At 44.5% G+C, this 24,369-nt stretch overlaps 2 protein-coding genes across 9 annotated transcripts in view; one reads left to right on the plus strand and one right to left on the minus strand.

Moving 5' to 3' along the window:
- Positions 1-24,369, minus strand: part of LRRC20 (leucine rich repeat containing 20) — a 1,457,380-nt gene that overhangs the window by 27,510 nt on the left and 1,405,501 nt on the right. The window lies entirely within an intron of this gene.
- Positions 18,028-24,369, plus strand: part of LOC146867232 (ropporin-1-like) — a 315,883-nt gene continuing 309,541 nt past the window's right edge. For 2 of the 5 annotated variants that reach the window (XM_085614858.1, XM_085614864.1), the window contains exons 1-2: positions 18,028-18,322; positions 19,584-19,633. The gene's annotated coding sequence lies outside the window, so the exon portion shown is untranslated. The remainder of the gene's footprint in view (positions 18,323-19,583; positions 19,634-24,369) is intronic. The other 3 variants (XM_085614859.1, XM_085614865.1, XM_085614861.1) reach the window with 2 other exon arrangements.

The raw sequence follows: 24,369 nt of genomic DNA on the forward strand, positions 1-24,369 counted from the left end.
TACTGAAGGTGGCTGATCTCCATATGTTTCAATCATGCCCTAAGATTCAGCAGTTCTGGGAGGATGTGAGTAGAACTTTGTCTGATATCCTGAATGCACGAGTTCAGGTAAGCGCCCGCTTGGTTTTCTTTGGAAACTTAGAGGTTCAGTTAAAAGGCGGTAGGGGGTACCCGAGCCTGTTATTCTACACCATGTTACTCGCACGTAGGGAAAGCTGTAAGAAAGGGGTTATGTCAATCCCCCCCCCCCCCCCCGATATGAGGATTGGATATTGGCTATAAATAGCATGGTTAGCTTGGATACAGCTGATAATAGAAAGAAAAGTCATGACTGTTGGCAACTTTTCATAGGTTGGTTGGATGCAAGACGAAACAGGTTAGAAGAGGGGTCCAATGATTAAGCCTTTAACCGCCTTGGCTGGCGCATATCCTATCGGGCAGATAATGCTTGTGGGAACAGCAGTCAGGAGAAGGCGTTTTCACATCACAAGGGCTGCCACTGCTTCAAATACCCCTCTTCTCTCATTTCCAGCAAAAGGGCAGGAAAACCCAGGAACGGGCGATGGAATGGTGTTTCTGAGGCAAAATGATGAGAAAAAAAAAAAAGAAGGGTTCACTTGTTCCTGACCTTGACTGTGGAGCTCTCAAAATATATGACATACTGCTGTATACAACAATAAGAACTGTGCAAAGTTTTAATCAATTTTCTGGTCTCCAGGTTAGCTGCTGCAAATCTGGCTTGCCTCATTGAGGCAGGCAACTGAGATGGAGCTGAACAATGTGCCACATCCCACTATGGTGGAAGCTCTATTTCCTTCAAATATTGTGTAGAATGCGTAAATACCATTACCAATAGTGTATTCATGAGAACATCTCCATGGGGTTATGGGAGACATAGAAGTCTTTATTGTTTTTAAACTTATCCTTTTCTTGGCCGAATGTTCCATGTTCAAGATGGCGACCTTTCTTCAACTCCTTCACTACTTCCAGAATGTACCATTTATTTGGCCTATAAAATACTCAGCTGATTGTCAGGTTTGTCACTATATAAAAACCACAAATAAATAAACAAGCTGTTCTTCTTTTGGGAACTACACTTCTGCCTCACTGGTCTGTAGTGGTGGCATAAAAATGCCGGCCCTTGACAAACTCAATCTCTCACTTTTTGGGGGTGGCCTGGGTGCTACTAACATGGAGATATATTACTTAGCTGTAGTGCTCATGTTTGTGGTAAAGTGGATACTTGAGTGTACCAGTGCTGGTTTCACACATGTGGCTAACTGTATAACCGATTTGGTCTACACATTTTTATTGCAGCCAAACAAGACTTTGAGATACCTATTGGTGACTTTGTGGTCAATGGTCGAAGGACAAGTTGGCCCTCCAACAAAGAATAGTTTTACAAAAAATATGGTTGCCAGCTAGTACTGTGAATCAAAGGTGCGAAGGCAAAATGTCTTTATTCAGTGCAGAATATTCACTCAGTTTTAATGTCTGATTCTCCACATCTACAACAGGGATTACCAATAGCATGATGCTTGTTTTTATGCATCAAATGTCAGGGGGGCCTTGCCTGACACTACCTATTTAACTAGCTGATATTGTATTTACATTTGTAACACTCTTTTACACAAGCAGCATGCCATTTTCCTAGCTGTGTGAAGTTGAAAAGTTACATGATAAGATATTGTGTACTGATCTCCATAGATGCCAGACTGAAAGCCTGGTTCCATATTGGTTTGAAAGAAACTATGTTGGACACATGAGGAAGTTACATTGTCAAGATGATGTTTCGTTTACTCTCTTTCTGGACACAAATGTCAATTAGTCTTTAGCACAGAATGAGGTAAATACAAATATTTCATTTTGCGTGTCTGAGACCAAGTTGGTAGGGAAAATATATGTGTACTTGTATCATGTATCATATGTTGGGTTATATCCCTCTGACATGCATCTTCTTTATTTATAGTTCTTCATAATAATAATTATTTATTTCAACAGTGAATTAATAGTATGAGTCTTTGTTGTAGTTCCTTGATAAATTCACTGCAACAATCTAATGTAGTGTGACTTCCCTATAAACATTTATAGATCATCTCTTATTATTTGACCTTTGAAAATCAACTTTTGTTACTGGTACATGGAATATTCATTGGTAGCTTGGAACCTGGCACCTATGATGCTGCTCAGAGCATCTTGAACCATGGACCGCATTGGATGGCCATCACACTTCTTTGCAAAAAAAAAGTTGATGATGAAGGCCTCATGGTGGATGGCTTTCAAGCAATGTTATCTGAGGATATGGAGGAACCTCACAGATTCAGAATAGGAAATAAGTGTAACTCAAGCTGTGAAGGTGTCCTGCAATGCCTGTGTCAAGATTAGGACTGGGTGAAAGGTTAATTACACCATCATTATTGGTGTCATTGTGGAGATTTCTCAAAATAAAATTGACACAAAAAGACAGAGATTATATCATACTGCCACTGCGCAGTTTCAGAAGAAAATTTAACATAAGATGCTCATGTTGATCTTCAGGCCAACTTCCTGTGCAAAGGTTTTGAGGCAAGACGTCTTTCCTTGCATACACTAGTGTGTGTGAGAGAGCAAGGCTAGGTAATCCGCATAGCCAAGGTACCCAGTGTAGAATTTAAGGTCCATCTAATGCCTCTGGCTTGGTCTTCTATTGTACGTTGCATCACCCAGTCGACTAGGTTGAAGAGCAACGCTGACATCATGCATTCCTGTCTCACAATGGTCTTGACTTCCAAGCTAAAGACACTATTTCCCAACTTGCAGATACATTTACCATAGAAGTTCTTGATGAGGAGAACTATCTGCTACAGTAGGCCATAGGCCTTCAGTATGTACACAGTGTCACGGTGGTTACTGTCAAAGGCTTTCTCAAACTCAGTGAAGTTGATTCATAGTTGTTTCTGTCACTCCATGCACTGCTCTAAGATGTTGTCTAGAGTAAGGATCTAATCAAAAACCCTCTTCTTGTGCAGAAACCTGCCTATTATTTTCTTTACTGCTTCTCCACGGCATCAGAAATGATTTTCGCTAAGAGTTCTCTCAAGAAGGACAGAAGAGTGATTCCATTTCAGCTGTCACAGTTGGCTAAAACTCCCTTGTTTAGAATCTTGACAAAGATGCCCTGGTTCCAGTTATCTGGTACTTTCTTTGCCTCCTAAATTGATGTAAACAGTGGTTGGAAGATCTAAGCTGATATATGAGGGTCTACATTGAACATATCTGCATTCAGGTTGTCTTGGCCTTTCCAATCTTGAGAGTAGTGGCAGCTGGTGACATTTGAAAGTGGTGTAGTGTAAATTTTCTGGATGGGTGCCCTGTGGTGAGCAAGCATAGCAAGCGAGCATGACCATCATTAAGGAGGGTTGGGGGAGTTTCACCCCAGGGAAAACTTTGAAAAAAAGAGTGGGCAAATGGTGCATTTTAATGCAAATTTGAGAAAGCAAGAAGGTTGATAAAGCAATTGTAGATATGACATCATTAGGGCACAAAGGAATTTAAGCCTGTAACATGTGACACAGTCAGATACTACTTTGCATATTATGGAGTCTTTGGTGGTCTTTTAATAAAATCACCTCCATATTCTGAGAGCGTCCATGGTCCTATCTTAAGGCAGAACACAAAACCCATGTAATGGAGGGACTAATGGCAGCCGGACAATGTAGGTGGGACCATGGGAGAAAATATTTACAAAATATTTACAAAGCTGCACTGTGAGTGAATGACAATGGCCTGCTCTCACTGTTTCCCTCAGAAAGGGTTGAAAGCCCTCCTCTTCAAGCAGTGATGTAATAAAGGTGCCATGCATATACTAACACATCAACTAGAAGGAGTGGGAGTGCGGGAGGGAGCATGAGAGACAGACGGAGGCAGTCAGAGAGAGTGATAGGTGGAGAGACAGTAAGACAGAGAGAGCAGTGTGTGGTGTGTGTGAGGGAGATAAGAAGAGAGCAAGATAATAGGAGGAGAGAGAAGGGAGAACGCAATGGGAAAGCAGAGGAGGAGGGAGAATTGGTGTGAGAGAGAAGAGGGCCTGGAATCAGAGATAGATACTGAAGAAGAGAGGGACAAATGGAAAGAGAATGCCTGAGCGAGGGAGGGAGGGAGGGAGAGTGGAAGGGAGTGTGAGAGAGGGGAAGAGTTAAAGAGAGAGTGAACAAAAAGTAATCATTGTTTTCCTAGTGGAAGACTGGTGTACTCAGCAACCCAACTGCAGTGGCGTAACACAGGCCCCACAGCCCCCACGGTGCGGGGGGCCCCCAAGCTCAAGGGGGCCCCTTCAGCACAAGGCTCTGGTCGGAGAGCTCCTGAATGGATCCGGAGGGGGCCCCTCCACGTACCATGCAGGGGGGGCCCCACTCAAGTTTCATTACGCCACTGCCCAACTGATCATGTAGGCACACAATTTCTCTCCTTGGCACTCTATCACTTTACCTCACATTTTCACCCGGAATGTTTGGCTGGTTTGCTTTGTTTTACATCGTATTTATATAAAGTGAAAAGTACTGCGGTAGATCAGTTTACCATGGAATATTCATTATCCCACCCAATAAATCAGCCACTTAATTCCTCAACAATGTCTATTTTTAGTGATATTTATATAGCGCAGACATGCCTAAGAGGCATGTAAGAACTTAACAAGAGTTCAGTTAACAACAAACAACACAGGAGTACATTACAGATACAAAAGTGGGGAAAAATAAAAGCGAACATTCGAAAATGAGTGGCAGAAAAAGATTTAACCTAAGTGTTTTACAAAGAGAAGAGCTCTGAGATCTTTTTTGAAGCTATCTTGGCATGTGGTCATACTGAGGGCCGGAGATAAGGGGTCCATGTTCTTGTGGCTCTTCAGGAGAATGACTTCTTCATGTATTGTTCTCCGAATGACTACAGTTGGATTGGACAGTCTGGAAGGTGTTAGATTTCCCTACGGATTGACGCTTTTGAAAGGAACATAGGGTAGTAGCACTGTCAGTCACACGCCTGGCAACAGGTCACTCCGCCCTTGGAAATGTCACTTGGTTGGTGCCAGAACTCTCAGTGCAGGTAAGAGGGAGTTTGTTACATAACTGGTTGGTGAATGTCCTAGAAGATTGTTACCCTGTTCAACTGGATTGTGCAACCCCTTACAGTCCCTGATTGGCAGCTTGCTAATATAGACTTGCAGTTGTATTGCCCTGTTATTCCTTTGCTATTTCTAGAGTCGATGGTACTCTTTGTCAGTGCTGGAAAGTTGAAATGTTAAGTTGGCCCCTTCAGTATCTGAACCAGCAGGCAGCACACATAGCGTGTTTGCAGCAGGCACATTAAACAATAGAAGTGTTCACAGACAAGGATGAGAGATGGAAGTGTGGAGGAGGACCACACTGGGTGGTTTCAATGGAGACATAAAGTGTCCTAGTGCCTCTACACTCTCTGTGAATATGGAGGAAGAAGATGTGCTGACATGAGCCGTTGACAAATACAAGCTCTATGTTCACTGCAGTGACTGCAAGATGCTATCCACAAGAGCTTTGTGGCATGTGCGCACTCACACACACACAGACACTCTATATAGCATCAAGTCAAGTCAAGGAAAGCTTTATTTGATTGTTTTTGTATCAATCATAAAAGCACATGCAAAAAATTTCATTGTGAATTACACAGAGTAAGAACTAAAAATACGCAAAAATATTTTTGAGATAACATAAAACCATATAAATACAAAATTTTAAACTAGTATTCACAGGGAAGGAAGTGCCCAGAGATTACAGAACGCCAAATAACATACGATTCCTCTGCTGGAGCGCGTTCTTTAGAAACTTAGCTACTCTCCACGCAATGTGTTCATCTTCCAATAACTGCAACCAGATAAATGCTGGGTGACATTGCCTAACACCTTGATGTCTTAAATGTAACCCTGGGCATAGTGGGCGTAGTGGGGCTACGTGGAGCATCAGGTAGTGTGGCCAAATCTACGCACACTTGGGCACTCCGCATAGCCCCACAACGCGCCGCCCGCCTCCCGCCCGCCCTCATTTTAAAATAACTTAAAGTGGTTAAAAGTAAGAAAATGTCTTACCTGAGGTGCAGCGTCCCGGGGCTCCCTCTTCCTGCTTTAGCGGCAACTTCTTCCTCACAAATGCGCATGAGCGGGCGCCTGCGCATATGCATTTGTGAGGAAGAAGTTGCCGCTGAAGCAGGAAGAGGGAGCCCCGGGACGACTCACCTCAGGTAACACACTTTCTTACGTTTAAACACTTTAAGTTATTTTAAAATGAGGGCGGGCGGGCGGGAGGCGGGTGGCGGGCAACTCTGCTCCGCCGTGGCGTGTGCGTAGCACTTCCTGCTATGCCTACTTCATGGACCACGAAGTAGGCAGCACTACGCACACTCCGCGGGCGGAGCGGAGCACAACGCCCACCCTTACTTAAAAGTGGGAGTATCCACAATTTCCTCAACTCTACATAAAATTTACAAAAGAAAATTAGGTGAATCGTGGACTGCTCAGAATGATTGTCACAAAGGCAAAGTGTCAAGTTTCGGGACCAGTCGTTCATGATTGGTGTTGTCAACAATCTATGAACGTTACCCAATCTAAATTTTGTCAGAAGCATCCTATCGAAGGCTCCTGGTACAAACAGTAAGTAAGGCTATGTTCGCATACAGGAAAGCGTTAACTGGTGGTGCATAACGCTAGGTTTTGCCATTTCCCCTGCCATTCTCAACGAGCCCAATAGTTGAAGACCCTCTATTCTCAGGGCCTTTCTTGACACAGATAACATAGTAGTGGGATTCGTAAAATATTTCGGGTGACCTTGGTCCTTCATGAAGCTACATATAAACCTAATCCAAGGGATCTTTACGGCCCCCTCCAAACTCAAACTATCTTGCAGGATATCTCTATTTAACTTCGTCTGCTCCTTCGTCCAAATCCTATGCAATAGGAGTACTGGTTCCAGTTTGAGAAGATTGGAGATGAAAGAGAGACCCAGCTCCTCATGGCAAACAAAGGAGGACGTACTAGGAGGAGCGGACAAAATATGCCGCAAGAAAGAGTTTTCCACCTGCTGTAGTGGGAGGGTATTAACAAAGCCCCACACTCCTGCCCCATACATAGCGGCTGCGATGCACTTTGCTTTAAATATTTGCACAAGCTCCCCTGGCAGCTTCCTCCCCAATTTCTTAGCAAAGGATGCTAGGGCTATGGTTGATCTAGTGAATTCGAGCTTTTTAGTAGTTAACATCTGGGACCAGGTGTCGTTCTGGTTGAATAGGATGCCGAGATCCGAAAAAATTCCTGGTTGTGGCGATCTTATTGCCATCCAGAAACATTTCCCTTACTCTCTGGAACCCTTTGCCGCATCTCATGACGAAAGTTTTGGAGACATTAATACTGAGGCCTAGGTCTTTCATGAAGTCATTAAAACTGTCTAGGACCCTCTGGAAGCCATTTTGTGTCCGAGCCATTAAAACCGCATCGTCTGCGTAAAGAAGGGCTGGAATAGGTCGCCCTCCAGCTTGTGGGAAATCTTGTCCCTGCCTAATCAGTGCTTCGTCGAGGCCATTTATATACAAGTTAAAAAGGAAAGGGGCCAGGACGCAACCCTGCCTGCCCCCTCTCCTGATGGGGAATGAATCAGTACGCTCCCCGCCTAGGTCGAAACGAACACTGGCAGAGGCTCCATTGTACAGATGCTGCAAGAAAGCTATAATGTTTGGAACCACCCCCACAGCTCCGAGAACCTCCCACAGTCTCCCATGCTTTACGCAACCGAAGGCCACGGTGAGGTCCACGAAGAACAGGTGCAGACAGCCCTTTTTTGCTCTAGTATATTTGCCAATCAGAATAGACAGGTTTAGGCTTTGTTCCGTGGTGCCTAGCCCTTCTCGAAAGCCATACTGTAAGTCGGACAGTACCTGGTTGTCTTCCCCCCAGTCTTGCAAACGCTCCAGGACAATACGACCCACCACTTTTACCATTGAGTTGAGCAGAGAAATTGGCCTGTAACACCCCGGGTCAAGACGATCACCCTTTTTAAATATTGGGATAATTATTGATTCCACCCAGGTCTTTGGTATTGATGTTCTAAAAGTAGCGTTTATGACTTGGGTTATTATAGGACCCCAAAGGGAGATATTGGATTTAAATAAATCAACCGGCACTCCGTCTGGTCCTAGGGCCTTGCCCCCCAAGCTATGTGAGAGCGCTCTATTCACTTCATCCAGTGTAACTTGCATCTCTACCCTATCAGGCTGAACTGAGAAGAAAGAGAGCAGTTGTGGGTCAGAATTTCCTTGACCGTTATAAACCTTGGAGAAGTGGTTAACCCATGCTTCCTCCGACATTGCGATCTCAATTGTGAGACCGTCGCCATCCAATAGGAAGGGGGCCCTTACTGCTCTCCAGAATTCTATACTACCTTTCTGTAGAGCCGCTGTGTGGAGAGTTTCCCATGCTTCCTGCCTCAAAATGCATTTTCTGATCTGCAATGGCCCGCTTGTACTCTTCTACAGCCTGTCTCACCCTGTTGGGGATCTAGTTTGCCTGTGTAACACGAGTTTCAGGTTAGTGTGCGCTTGTGTACATTTTTTATCAAACCACACTTGGTCTCTATGTTTGTTACGGTGTTTCACAGATAATAAGCTCCTAACCTCGTTACACATAACTTTAAAAAAATGTACATTGCTGTCACAGGAGGATGTCTCGTTCAAACAGATGTCAAAGGCCGGTTTACAATTCTTAATTGATTTCGTAATCACCACATCTGGGTCTACTTTAGACCATCATAAGGAGTATCCATTAGTTCTGCTCAATTCAAGGTTGCCTATTATTGGGTGATTTTGTTTGACCTTCTTGGTTTTGAGTGGAGGCAGTTTAACCTCCAGACAAAGCATAAAATCGATTGTAGACGCTAGTCCTCTTCCGTTAAAAGTGCATCGCATGGGTACAGGGGGCTGTATTAATCATTCACAAAACCCAAATCATTAGTATACAAAAGCTCATTGAGCAAATCGCCCACTGGGGTGTGGCAAAAGTGAGTATTACGCACCCCAACATCATTCTCAAGTCCACATATTCTTATATCAACAGAATTACACATTGCGCAGTTAAAATCCCCCATGAAAATTATCATACAGTCTGAAGTGTCCGCATTAAAGATATCTGACAAAGTCCCAGTTAAATTCCCGACCACAGTACTAATTTCCCCAGGTGGCACATTGTTATAAAAGTTAGCCAAAACTATGTGGTGGGTTGCAGTCAAAGAAATTCTAATATATGATAATAGCAACCCCTCGCACGAAAGGCTATATTTTCAATCACCAAACTATTCGAGATATATGTACAGAGTCCACCCTTAGGTCTGCCTCCTAAACCTTTTATCTCTTGGGTGTTAAACCTCTTGAAACCATTGATGTGAATTGGATCCAGGGACCATGTTTCCTGCAGTCCCAAAATCTCAACATTTGCTATGACCTCGCACCAGGTGGGTTCTTGGATTTTAGAGCGCAGCCCCGCGATATTCCATGAGGTAATCCTCCAGATGGAGTCCACGGGGATAGGCAAAGGAGTAGTTGGCAACACACCTAAGGGGATGATCTGGCTGAGACATCCTATCTCCCGTGGGCTAATACAATGCACACTTGGCTCTGGTCTCTGATCCAGAAATACTGGGTCACCATCAACCAGTATTTGGTCAGATTTCGACTGCATGTAGGGTACTCTTTTTGCTTTGTTGCTGCAATCTGAGCTGTCTGCCTGTTCTGAGGGACCCTCTTCTCGACCCAATGTTAGCCCACCACCCAATTCTGCCTGTTGTGAAATATGAGTCAGTCAGTCGATATCTTCCAGGTCGTTGAGGGGCTAAAAATAGTTATTAATCGGGACAGCATAGCTGTACCGTGGTGGCCCCGCGATTAAACCCTGCTCTAAAGGAAACCGAGGTGTTCTAAGAGGTTGATTAAAAAAACCTAATGGGACAACGCTTATCTCTTTACTCCTGACTGGCCAATTGCCCACCCTATCTAAGATTATTTGAACTAAGGCTGAGGACCTAAAAGATAGCACAACACAGTCACCGGGCAGGTCTGGAGCAAAAGAGCACCGCAGCGTGTGCACACACACACACACACACAGAAACACAGACACTCTTCTCCGCCTCATGCTCAGAGCACATACCCACACAGACAAACATAGAAACTCTGCGGCGCCTCATATCTAGAGCACAAGAGCACTGCAGCGTGTGCACACACACAGACACACACACCGAGATACTGTGCATAGCCTTGTGTCTAGAGCACCAGAGCACTGCAGTGTGTGCACACACAAGTAGAAAGTCCACAAGCTAGTGTGACACAGGAGAAGGCAAAGGGCTCAGTTATTTAATAAAACCTCATCGCAAATAAAGTGCTAAACAAGTGACCAATAGTATGTCAGTAGCCATGTGTAGTTCGCACTGTAACCTGAAATGTTTCCAGGCGCTTCGTGCAGTAGAAGCAATAACTGTACCCCATAGCACATAAACTGTACGAGAACACCACTTTTTAAAATCTGGCACGTTTAAAGAGCACTCTTGCACACCAGTGGGGTTGTGATTGTTCGTAAGGTGCCACAGACCTCATTTTTACAACCCCTGGGGTCGTTCAGTCACACTCACTGTACAGCAGCACCAGCAGCGGGACAGCCCCTGACGCCATGATCTGCTCTGCCTCCTGTCCTGAGGTATGGGGGTACTCGCTCTCCTGGGGTCCTCGTCCTCCTGGGCGGTGGGGCAGGCTGTATTTCATAATGCACAGCCCATTAGCCTGGCATCACAGTGAAGAACACTTGTTACGTGCTGCCTCTGGATGTTCAGCTCACCACCCTCAGGTCCCGTCCCACCCCCGCAACTCCAGCAGCGTGAGAATTGGCTGAGCATTAGCAGTCCCTGCCCCAGTCTTGGGGGCTGCTGCAGCCTCCCCTGGGATCCTACATTACAGAGCACGGCGAGGGCTCAAGTGTGCTGGTCGGAGCAAGGCACTTGTCCAACCCGACATGCGCACTTCACCGGGATGCTCAGCACCTGCCAATCATCAAGCAGTCTCGAAGTGGAGGCTTCCTTCTTCTTTGTAACTTCTTTGCCCAGGTGACAGTCATGCCAAGTACTGCTGTAAAGATTTTTATTGTATTACATAAACAGTTTTAATATTGCATGGAAACAGGGGGCAACGCTCCCGCGCCCATAAAGAACCTGCACTTGCTTGAGAGAACAGATGACAGTGACAATTTCTTCTTTCTCTGGTGAGGCTGTGTTCACATCTAAGTCTGCCTCTGCTTATTGGATGTCCACTTTGCTTGTTGACACTGGTCTGTTCAAGACGAATAGGACACTTTACATCGCATGCGTTTACAACGTGGTCGTTACAACGACCGCGTTGTTACATCGTAGTACATTACAACGCAAGTCGTTACGTCGGGGGCGCGCTGGACTTAGGAATAGTATAATTTACTATTCCAACTCCAGTTTGCGCAACAGTAGGGAAGGTGTTGGAATAGTAAATTATACTATGCCTTATGTTAGCGCGCTGCCTACAGCAAGTCGATGTAATAACTTGCTTTGTAATGTAGTGCGATGTAACAACGCTGTCGTTGTAACAACTGCGTTGTAATCGCATGCCTTGTAACGCATGCGATGTAATGACTGTTTCCCGTTCAAGACTTCTTTGGAGTTCTTAGCCAAGCGTGCTTTCTGCTCTTTCTCTGTTGTGAGTAGTCTGCCTTGATTGTCCATGTTAGGGGTGCTGGTGTTGCATGAGATTTACCACTGAATATATTCATGGTTGTGATTTTGAGGATCTTCCCACATTCTCTTCTATGCCTATGCTTGGCTGGCAAGGTTATCCATGTATGCCTGCTTCTCAACTCTTGTCATTTGTTTGACTGCTCTGTTTGCTCTATGTACTGTTGCTTGCACTTCTCCTGTAGTCTCTCAGATTTGGCATCTATTAGTTTCTTCTTTGCTGCCCTCCTGCCTTCAATAACTTACCATGTGTCTTGCCGTATCCATTCTTTACTCTTCCTTGGCTTGATCCCAAGGCAGGCTTCATTACTCATTACATATATTCAAGAGACCTGTTCCCAATTCTTGTTGACTTCACCTGCAGCTGGCTCAGATTCATCTTCCCCATTGGCCAGGAGTTGGAACCTGGTATTGATTTGTGAGGTGAATGCCTCCTCGGTCTGGGGGTCCTGTAATTTTTCCACATCCTGAAGTTTTAGTTTCTGTTTCTTTGAGTTTCAGCTTCACAAGAGCTATCACTAGATGGTGATCATGCTCCCCTCCTCACTCTGACATCTTGCAGTGAGCGTCTCCAACCGCCACTTTATCATCAGGTGGTTAATCTGGTTTCTGTCTCTGTCACTTGGTGAGTACCAAGTTAGCTTGTGCTTGCACAGTTACACTGCAAAAAATGATGTGAGTTTCACACACCCCTAGTCAAGATTGTGCAGGTTTTTATCTGTACCGTACCTACATATTGTATACAAGTCTCACCAAATATATATCAATTACTCTCATTGATTTGGCATACATGTCAGGCTGAAGGTGCTGACCTATTCTACATAACCTGGTCATGCACAACTCTGCAGTCTTTTTAGAGGCAGGTGACAGATAAAATGCCTGCCCAAACTGGTAACATCTGCTCTTATGCCACATGTCTACTTAGGTTTACTAACTCCCTAATGAGTAAGGTGGACAGATGTGTTGATTTGGTAATATAGCATTCCAGGTACAGAACTACCATGGCACAGGAACTGTCATATGTAATGGATGGGAAAACGTCATCCATGAGCTCCTCAAGAAAGCATGATATTGGGAATAGTGGCCAGTGTATGGAAATCAACGTTCCACGTGGACATTCACGAGGTAGCTTGACACCATGGAACCTCTACTCAGAGCCCATCGTGGAGTCAGTTTTTGCTAAGGATCCTGGAGGGTCAATGGGGCCTTCGGATAGACACTCACACAGTAGAGCTGTTTAGTTACCTGATGTTAGTCACAATGCCCCAATGTAGGTCATGGTCAATGGGCTCTTAAGAAATTAAGGGAATGGTGTTTTGTAAAATTAAAGTAGCTTCAATCTGCTCAAAAGGAGCCTGCAACAAGTACTCAAACCAGCTGCACTCCCTTTCTCTCCATCCATTCTCTCTCTCTACTTCTTTCCTCTCTCTGTTCCCACTCTGATTGCTTTCAGCCTAAATTCCTCCTCTCTCCCTCTCTCTCTCTCTCTCTCTTGAAGCCTCCCTTTTTCTCCTGCAATATCTTGGGGAGATGGGGAAAGTGACAGAGGCACAGGGGTGACCTTGGGCTTTAAAAAGGGCCTCCATGGGGCCAGCAGACCAAGAAACTGCCTGGTGGGAGAATAGGCCTGTCAGGTCTTGTTCTTACTTCAAAGAACTAGATGTTTTCAAAACAGTGAGACAGAACTGCTTCAGCAGCTGGTGAGCTCCTCAAGGTTGTGCCTTTGGCCTCTCTGTGGGAACCGTGCGCAAAATCAATGATTCCCTGTGCAGAGCTGGAGGAGTAACCTGCCCTGGAACCTTTGAGGATGCAGGCTTACAAGAATGTAATGATAATGATCAATAATTTCCTGTGATGTCGACATGATATAAATGAGCATGTTACTACAATATTGCCACTCTCTTTGTCATTATCAACTAGGCTATATCTCTGTCTATAGAGGAAGAGAAGTCTGTGGCCACACAGTTAGTATATTTTAGATTTTTGGTCTTTATTATCATTAGCCAGTACACTCTAAGGTCTGCGTTAACCTCCTATTCAACCAAAGATTGAAATTCCGAGCATTTGCTGTAAATACTGCAGCCCTGCAATTTCCCTCTGGTAGATTTCGGTAGAGCTGGCTTGCTGAATTGTCCTAGGAAAAAGTGCAGCTCATTCTGATAAATGGGGAAAGTAACAATTCTCTGTGTAGTTCGTCATTCCAAAAGAAAACTTGGAATTGCATGTATTTATTTCACCTAGTAAAAATCGCGTTCCATAGGCGTGGAATTTAATGGGTACCATGCATATCTCTTTCTTTCCTGACCTCCTTGTAGGGCAAGATTAGACTTAAGAGTTTAATCAATTCCAAGGTTCACTCACAGGTTAACGGAAGGATTGCACTATATGGTGTTTGAGTCAAATGAAGAATATAATGAGTGGCATGCAACAAGTGTGGGGGGCCGGCGTGGTTCCCTTTAGTAGATGACGCGCTTTTTGCTTCCCATTGTCAAACACAAATGTGTGTTATTGAAAAATAGTTCTGAAAAAATCTGCCTCGTGCGATACAGAAAGTGGCTCAGAGATTCGAAAAGTGCTAGAAATGTTTATACGTTGATGTCCATCCGACAAACTCAACCAATCCTGTTTATAAGTATCTCCAGGACCTGGAGGAGGACCCTATATTAAGATCAAAACATATCAAAAGGTGAACCTGACCTTCGGAAGGGACAGAAAGGATGGATTTTACTAAGTAAGTAAGTGAAATACCTATCACAATTGTTTGCCTACTGCTTTTATATCAGAAAATGTTGGACTTGGCCCTTTTTGCAGGGTCATCCCTGAACTTTTTGCCTTCCTCCTATATTTATTCTGACCTGTTGTTGGCTGTTTTATGACTCTGGGCACTTTACCACTGCTGATCAGTGCTAAAGTGCATATGCTCTCTATGGTAAATTGATGCATGAATTTGTGATTCCATGATTGGTTGGTTTGGTTTACCTGTCAGACCCTAGTACAGTGCACCAGGAGTGCCCAGGGCTTGTAAATCCAAATGCTGCTGGTGGGCTTGTAGCACTGGTAGTGCCACCCACAGAAGCAGCCTGTAAAAATGTGTCTAAGGTCTGCCATTGCAGAGCCTGCGTGCAGTCTGGTACTGTCATGCTGATTGGGCAAGTGCACCCACTTGCCAGTCACTAAACCTTCCCTTTTCTTCATATCAGACACCCCTATGGTAGGCCCAAGGGCAGGGTGCATTGTAAGTATAAGGTAGGGCATGTCCTGGTGTGTGTGGCATGTCCTAATAGTGAATTACAGCCATTTTAGTTTTTCACTATTGCAAGGCTACCTGTTCACCATAGGCCATAATGGGCAGTTTGATTATTACATCTTATAATCCTAACTGACTCGGGGAACATGGTAGAAATTAGAATTTAGTATGTCTGAAATCAGAATGATAAAATACATCTTTTAGTGAAGTTGGTTTTAACATTCTGTGTTTGAAAATACCACTTTTAGAAAGTAGGTATTTTCTTATCTAACCATTCAAACCTGCCTCTGCTAGACTGTGTATTGCTTGTCTGGAGTTTGAGTGACAGGGGCTGGGGAATTCCAGGGGGCTGGGAAATTCCCGGAGACAGGGTGAGTCAGCACAGGGCTGAACAGAGAGATCTGCATCTAGATGGGAGGGAGGAGTTGCACCTGGGACCTGAATAGGGCTGTGAACTTCCCTCCACAATGCTGGCTCCCCCTCCTGTGGTGCGTCTGATGTCTCTGTCCTGCACTCTGAAAGGAAAGAAGGAGTCAGGTATACAAAGTGCTCCAGGACTGACCAGAACTGGTTTGGACTAGGCAAAGGCCCCTCTGCCCTCAGAGGACAAAGGATGTTGAGGTATAAGTAGTGGGACCCTGATCCCAAGAATTTTGATCACTTTTGGAACAAGAAGAAACTTTTACTGAGGAGCGGAACCTGAAGAAACCGAGAAGAGACTATCCCTAAGCTAAAGTGCTGCTTGGGGGATTGGCCTGCAGTGGTTTGCCTGACTGCCAAAGGAAGGAAAAGAAACTTTGTGTGCTTATTTCAACTTGTAAGGATCTCCAAGGTCTTGAGAGAAGAGCTTGTCTCCTACTGAAGTCTCAGGGACAACTGACTTCAACCACCAGCTCTCCAAGAGTTCTTTGGAAGTGCCTGATGCTGTTTTAGGCCTTCTGAGGGACTGCGTGTCGCAAGGAGCTGGAAGCGCAACTCAAGAGGAAGAAGCATGTCGCCGTCGCTGCTGCTGCCGTCGGATCTTGGATGTCGCCGCTGTAGCTGTCGTATTGCACCGTATTGAGAGAAGCGTCTCACAACGCCGAAGAAGCATGCCGCCTTCGCAGCCACTGCAGTGGTTTGCCTGACTGCCAAAGGAAGGAGAAGAGACTTTGTGTGCTTATTTCAACTTTTAAGTATCTCCAAGGGCGTCAACGGAGAAGCGTACCGCCGTCGGAGCTGCTGTCGTCGCATCATGGAACAAGGGTGTCGCTGCTGCATTTGTCGCATCAAGCGGAAGCGTCTCACAATGTCGGAGAAGAGTGTCGCCGTCACAGCCGCTGTCGTCGCATCACTGGACAAGGGTGTCGCCACAGCAGCTGACGCATCGAGCCAAGACATCTCGCAACATCGGAGAAGCGTGTCGCATCAACAAGAAGACGGCATCTTTGTTTCTTTGCACCACATCTTCAATGCATCACCGCCTTTGCGTCTAAGGACCTACCCCATTACCTTCCCTGCAACACTTTCGTTGCCCTGCGTGTCGCCTCTCAAGGTACATTGACTCAAAGTGTCGCATTTAAGATATAAAGAGACCTAAGCCATTTCTACCCTTTTAAGCACAGTATTGTGGATTTTTGTTGTTTGTGGTCTTGTGTTAAATCTATATAAAGAATACTTCTTTTTTATATAAAACTTGTGTGGTGTTCATCTGTAGTGTTGTCACTTGATTACTGTATGTGTTCACAAATGCTTTACACACTGCCTCTGAGATAAGAGCCTGTCTGCTCGTGCCAAGCTACCAAGGTTGTGTGCAGGGGTTTTTAGTGTACCCCCTTACCCTGACTAGAGGCAAGGGTCCCTATTTGTCACAAGTACCTACCTGTGCCAACTAGAGCCCCCCAAATCTAACAGAAAACAATATGGAGTTTGCTGGCCTGACACGATGATGAAGGGCTTTAGACAGGGCAGTATCGCTAGGACTGTAAAGGGGGGTTCGGAAGTTTTAAGCGTATTTCTTGGAACTGTAACAAGCGCAGAATGCTAGGCCTAAGAATTCAGCTAGTGGCAAAGTTTCTGGATTGAAGAGTGTAGTAATGGCGCCTCCAAACTGGCAATTATTTGACTCATTTGACTCTGACTATCTTTAGAAAACATACTTAGACAATAAAGCATCGTCGGAAAAGATTTAAAGTCAGAAACAAAATAGACAAATTTGAATAGCTCTACAAACTATTCCTGGAACTTTACAATTAAATGTATTCCGTGTGGTCTGTGTGTCTAACAGCCTGAACTATAACCCACGTTGCCGTAGAGTCTATGTATCTCAAAAGACTCGACTCTTCATGGCACAGAAGAGCAGCCTTTAATCTGTTCCCTCGACGTATATGTGTCAGTGGATTGTGGACGGATGGTGGCGTCTCATCCATAAATGGGGCATAAACCATGGCTGACGGCAGGAAGCCTGCGTCCTATAACTCAAGGAGCAGGCCGCAATACATCTGTTCCTGTCCAGAGAGTCATGTTGAAACGCACAAGTCCTGCCAGACCCTCCACCATCCATCAGAATACTATGAGGTTCTGAACTTGAAGCACACCCAGGTACAAAAACATTGTACACCTTGAGATATTGTGTGACATGTGACAACCCTATTGCACCCCAGCTGACAAGTCCATTAGATTAGGAGGAGTTACATTAGACATACCAATGAAGCCACACATTAGCGTTCATCTAGTGATATGACCGCCATTTTATGTTCCAAACTTTAACTATACGCACACCTAACTGACCAGCAAATGCAATAAACACCTGTACGTAAAGTAAACACAACCAAATGTAGTAAACCAATGGGCCAACGATACCAGCCTTTTCATACCAAAAGCCACCACTCAGCTTATGCCAGCAGGAAATATACACTCAACAAAATATGTGTACCTCTGAGGTCACAATTGTGCATAATTTTAAACTGCCTTTGGGCCATATGCTGTCTGGTCGTGGTGAGGGGTGGGGGATGGACGCAGGGGTAGATAAGTGAGCAGGAATCCTATTATGGCAAAACAAAGGAAAATCCACTCTGCTGTCTTCATGTCTATGTGTTGCCTATGAGCACTAGACTAAAGTCAAGTGAGGGAAATAACATCATTGGAGCTTCTGTTGTGACATCACCTGGTTACTTGGTTACCAGGTCAGCTGTTGTGAGCAAGAAGAAATCCAACCAAAAGGGCCTTCCTCACTCTTGCTTAGTAACAGCTTCGAGAGCCTGGCAGCAGGAGGCGTGACAGTTCATGCAGACACTCTAATTCAGGTTAGTGGAAAACCTTACAAAATTACGTTAGATTAGCAGTTTTGTTGCAGGTCTTTCAACTTTGATGCTGTGTTTAATGAGACAACGAAGTGGCAAGAGGTTTTTTTTCCAAAGAAGTAAGGCAAACATGGCCAGGCAAAGTCACAATGGGGCAGTTCGGATCCACAGAAATCTTCCATCTCACATAGAAGACTATACTTTTGATCTCATCTTAGCTGGAGGCATAACAAGGCCACATAGTAATGGCGGAAACCATTTTCAATATTCCCTATACATAGCTGAATCAGCAAACTTTTAGAAGTGGGGACCAGGAAATGGTGGCCGCCCAATGCCAACTCAACCCAGATACATGTAACCACAAAGGGTAGCTATTTTCAAGTACGTACATGGTTAAACTCCTTTCCCAACTTCTCTCTGCCCTTAGTTTATTCTCAACCTATTTCGTTGTGCACACGTATTTTTTTATTTCATTTCTTATCTGTCCAATTATTTCATACAAAGGAATACGGAAGGATGTATGTATGTTTTAATGATTCCTGTGGCTGCAATGTCCGAGAGAACGCTGGTTGTAGAATGTTCGTATTATCTCACTTTACATTTTCTAAAATGTGACATTTAAAGGGCATGACCCCTAAAATTAAAGGGAAAATTCCGATCGATGTGATTGTCCAGTACCATTATTTTTAAATGGGACAGGCCCACCTGAGAAAAGGCCAACCATATTTTATTCCCAGTTTATCCTCTCTACTAGCAGCCAAGCTGCCCTCCACCCTGAAGACACTCTGCTTGACATCAGGGGCGGGCAGGTCTTGATAGGAAGGGGTTCACCACAGCCAGTATAGGATCACAGCGCTTCATGTCCTATATATGGCGAGAAGGCCACCTTCACCCAGACTGTAATGTGTCCAAAGAATGACCCCCTTATGACAAACTTGCCTTCTTTAAGGCTTTAAGCATTAGTTCCTCCTTCCCGAGACCTCAGAAAACTTTAAAAAGGAAATCCTACGTAGGTCAGTGGGAGAGGGATATAGAGGAATTAGGAGAGATTAGAAGTTCCTGTTTTCCCCTTTAATGCTCCAAGAGAAGATCCCAAAAGAACACATTACAAGAAGAAATAACCAACACACATCAAATGTGTGTTTTAAGTTTTGTTTTGTAGAATCTCAAAGCTACATTTATACATTATCTATTGTAACAGTTATAACAAATAATTTACAAATGTACAAGAAGGCATGCTTTCTTACAGGTGCTTTCCTTTTAGTAGGCATCTGTGTAACGACTGAATGGGTCTATGAAACGGAGTTTGGTTTGGTAAGTGAAACAGTTATACCATTCACATTAATGCATCCCTAAATATTTGATGAAGATCGCACAGCATTTGACCAATCCATACGTGCATGGTTGGCCTATTTCACATGGTCAATTGAGATAAAATATTCGAGTACCTGGTAGTGATCACTAAGATGAGATGCAAAAAAACCTCTGTAAAAGTCCACCCTACGTGTATAAAGGCGGGAACATATTTTCTGTCCTGATCCTAGATATGGAATTGAGAGGGAGGGTTGCGTTTAATATTGATTCAGTCAGTATGTTTTAGGAGTTCTTTTTACAAAATTAATGAGATGGATCAATTATTAAGCAGTTATTGATCAACGATGACCTTCCGTTTAGTGGTAGTGAGCGAAGGTGACGATGACATACCCATCAGTGAGAAACGCACTTTACATAAGTAAAATCTCTTTAATGTTAACCATTTATGAATGCATGTGCACAATCTTTGAAGGTACTCAAGTACAAGAACCTTCTGTTTTGGAGTTCTCCTTCAGCATGCATTCTGGACCCGATTATGAGTTGCATGGTGGAGGGGGTGCCAACATTCTGGGTACTAATTGTACCCCTTCGTTTTAAAGTTACCAGTTGCAGTCCCAGCAATGGGTAATTACCATGTGGATCTGGAATTATCGTATCCTTTTCAAGAGAATTTTCTGACCGCATTTATCACCTGCCTGAAGAAGATGATAATTGGGTTATTGGTTTGGGCAAAGCAGGTCGTGTGGTAGGGTCAGTGTGTAGTCAATGGAAGCGAGGATTGCAATAGCGGGTCGTGGGGGGGGGAAATGACGGAAGTTGGGGATGTGTCAGGGGGCAGGGAAGGAAATGGGCCTTCTAGGAGGGAGTGGAGCGTTCCATTTGTTTGGGTGTAAGTCTGGCTATGTCGCTACTTGTAGCCCATGTCATTAGGGGCATGCATTCGACTTCGCTAGGTGCATTTCTGCTCCTGGTGAAATGGACCCAGTGTTATCGCACCTGGCAACTGTTTGGGCCGGAACACCAGGCCACTTGAATTTGACCAGAGAGAGGTAATCCATCTGGGCATACTGCCTTTGGTAACAGGCCCCTCTGAAATACTTAGGCTCAATGAGTATCTCATTTTCTTTTTAGGAACACTAAATAGCCTACTTGTTTGATTTATTTCTCTAGAACTTAGTTTCTTTACCTTTGGGTTTTATTCTCAATATACCTCGGGGCTTATTTCTGAGAGGCTTGGGTCGCCAGTGCGTCACTTTTTTATGATGCTCCGCCAGCGCAAACCTCTCAATCATATCTTGGCCTCATAGTCATGGAGTAAAGCAAGGCAGCACAAGTCGCTGTGCAGCCTTATTCTGCACCAGGGAGGCTTTTCATGGATGTTGCGGGGTGGCGGGGTTCTCACACAACTCCCATAGATTTTGGCGCTGCCCCAGATTTACTTAATCACATAAACCTGGGGCAATGCCAAAACCTTAGACCTTCCCAGAGCAGGCGTAACGAGGAGAAATATTTTTATTTCTCCTCGTTTTTTCATCTTTCCATAGGAAAACACCTCTTAAGATTGTTTTTATTAAGGAAGGTGCCCCTTTCTGCACAAAACAATCCTGCATGCAATGCAGACACCCTTGAACCATGATGCAAGTTGCATATGTCGGCACTAGGAAACAAATTGTGCGCCAGCACTGAGGGAAAGGATAGGAATGCACCATATTTCATAAATACTGTGCATTCCCGCCCTTTCACATTGGCGTAGGGCTGCGCAGTAAGATGATATGCGGCGCTGCCCTACCTCCATTCCTCACAAATGAGGCCCTCTGTTTGAGTGATCAGTACGTGCGGAGCGTGTGAAGTTTCCAAAGAAGGTTTATCGAATATCCACACGTACAATAAGAACTCGTCAGAAGAAGATCAAAGAAAGAAGATTTGTCGGGGCCCTGAATCAGCAATGTTATTATTGCTAATCTATTTGGCTACTGCAGGAGAACATGTGACGTCTTTGTTCCATGAAATACTATAACACAATTCACAGAAGCTGTATTATTAGGAAGCTGATGTTCATCTAAACCGAGATAAGAAATAATCCACGCTCTTCTCACCAGAAAGTATACATAACAATACAGTGGAAGTGGAACGTTTTCTAATGTACATTAAATACAACCAAACAAACGTTGCTTAAATAGGATTCACAGTTAACGAAATGTTTCAGAATATGCTTTGCGATCCAGATTAAGATCAAGTCATGTGATGATGACTGCCAAAATGACTGCTTCATATATCTAGTTCATTTGTTCATCGATTAAATTTTTGGCAGCAAATGCTGGTATCAGCCGCATTGCAGGGCAGTGGTTGAGGGAGACTTTCACAGAAACATTAATTTGCAGTATAATAACTTGACTGTACAAGCTATCACATTAATGCATATTAGCTGAAGGTTTGGCGGCAGAGTATCCAGTTAAGTCACTTTTAGCATTTCATTTGTCCTTTTTCCAGTCCAAGAATAGGGTTCAGGCTCCTCCAATCTACTAGTACCTATACTGTTCAGAATTTGCTCCAGACTGTGTGGATACATTTGGAGAGTATTATTTTTTCACCACCTGCTTTTGGAAGGGCACAGGTTGGTATTTAGTGAGTCATCAACACCAAGACATATTTAGGTTCTCCAGACTATCTGGAATTACAGCAAAAGATACCGCGCTGACCAAAGAGAGGAGAACGCTGATATCGCTGGAGGGGGACTACCTGTCCCAGAGACCTTTGCTGACACCCTGCCAAGTGAGGGCGGAGCTATAGCTGCACGAGCGCTTTAAAGCGCCAGCGAGACACCGCAGCGCGGGACGCGCTGACCAAAGAGAGGAGAACGCTGATATCGCTGGAGGGGGACTACCTGTCCCAGAGACCTTTGCTGACACCCTGCCAAGTGAGGGCGGAGCTATAGCTGCACGAGCGCTTTAAAGCGCCAGCGAGACACCGCAGCGCGGGACGCGCGCGGGCGGCGCCCGGGCGAAGCCCGGGCCAAGGGCGGGCCCGTCCTTGCCCGTCATCGCCCGGAGGAAACTGGGCTGGGCCACCCCTCTTTCGTCCCAGTTATCCCCATGTCTACAATCAGGTGAGCGAAATACACTGACCCTAATACACCATACTTGGGCAGCTGCTTATTTGTGAGAGTTTGAACAGTTTTACAAATGGGGAAGCGAACCATCCCACCTGTTATGAAATCTGCCACAACGAGCATTGAGAACATGCTGGAAAGAGCCGTTAGTATCGTAAGCAATGAGATCGAACTTACTGAGAGGCGCCTGTCCCTCGGTTTAGGACAATCAATTCTATCTTCAGGTTTGCCTATTGACACTATTGATATCACCACAAGTAATACTAATGTTCCTGTTGCGGCTTGCGAAGAGGCATGCGAAATTACTACAGTGGACTCGCCAGAATTAAATCATGTACCATCTAATGTCCCACTTTTAGGGGCAAAACTTAAGAGGAAAGCTGGGAAGCCCACTTGTGTAAAAAGAAAACAACCAATACGCCCATGTTCCACTCGCACAACTTTAAACTCGTGGATCCGTTCATCCGCAAATCAAACATCTGTGGAGGCTCTAATGCACGACCCACCAACTATGCATGCCCCATTGCCCAAATCATGCTCTCACTCAATTGGAACTCAGACTGAGACTGATTTTTTGCTCCCAATCATCACGGATAATGGAAACCATACTAGGGCTATTGATATTAACATTTTGGTTGGTTTGATTACTGATTGTGTTAAACCTTTATTTGATAACCTCCTAGCTATAGTGAAAGATTGTACTTCTGTTGCTCAGTCCGTCCCAAATCCACGGTCGATAGTTCAATCAACGGATATTGCTCCCCCCGTTGTCGATAAGTCACCTATTCTGGCAAACACTAGACACTTGGCCCAAAATGAATCCACTGCTAATATCCCTACAGAATGCCAAAACACTTTTGCTTCCCCCACTACAAATTTGAGAATCAGTGATTGCATGACATGTAATAACATTCGTTCCTGTCTAGATAAAAAGGGAATTACGGGAATTACAGAGGGCATAAGCCCCGTGAAAAGTATAATTGGGACTAACACTGCCAATTCATTAAATAACCCGCAAATTCCTATTAATGCTTCCATTCCCTTATACAGTGGTGATGGTCTAGTTAATACGCAACATAATATCCAGCATAATGTAGGCACTGACTTAAATCCTAATATCCCCACTGAGGGAAATAATGTGTTACTTGATTTACCCCCGGAGGCCGGTCCATATGTTGTGGTCCTAGCTGGCGTCCCCTTTCTAAGACAGGATCAGAAAGAATCTTGGGAACAACTACGCTGCAAATGCGTTGACTGGCTAACTAAGCATAAGCGGTTTAGGCCATCTTTAATTGAAAATATCATTATGGTCCGGCGGGTAGGATGGCTTGGAACATCTCCCAAATCTATTAAAGGGGATTGTATAATCATTAATTTCCGCAGACAATCAGTGGCAAAAGCTATCCTATCGCCACAGAGAGAAGAGGTCAGTCACAGCACTGGTATATGGGCACTACCTTTAGGCTACTTTTATAAACCGACTTTCGAAGCATTCGTTCCCAATCCGCGTAACACTATCCCAATTAATAACAGATTCACACTGTTGTCAGGTCTGGATTGTCAAGACTGACTGCCATCCCTGTCAACAAGGGAAGTGTTAAGCGATGCATTATCATCAGCATCGACT

Source organism: Triturus cristatus, chromosome 1_2 (genome assembly GCF_964204655.1).
Source record: "Triturus cristatus chromosome 1_2, aTriCri1.1, whole genome shotgun sequence".
Lineage (NCBI taxonomy): Eukaryota > Metazoa > Chordata > Amphibia > Caudata > Salamandridae > Triturus > Triturus cristatus.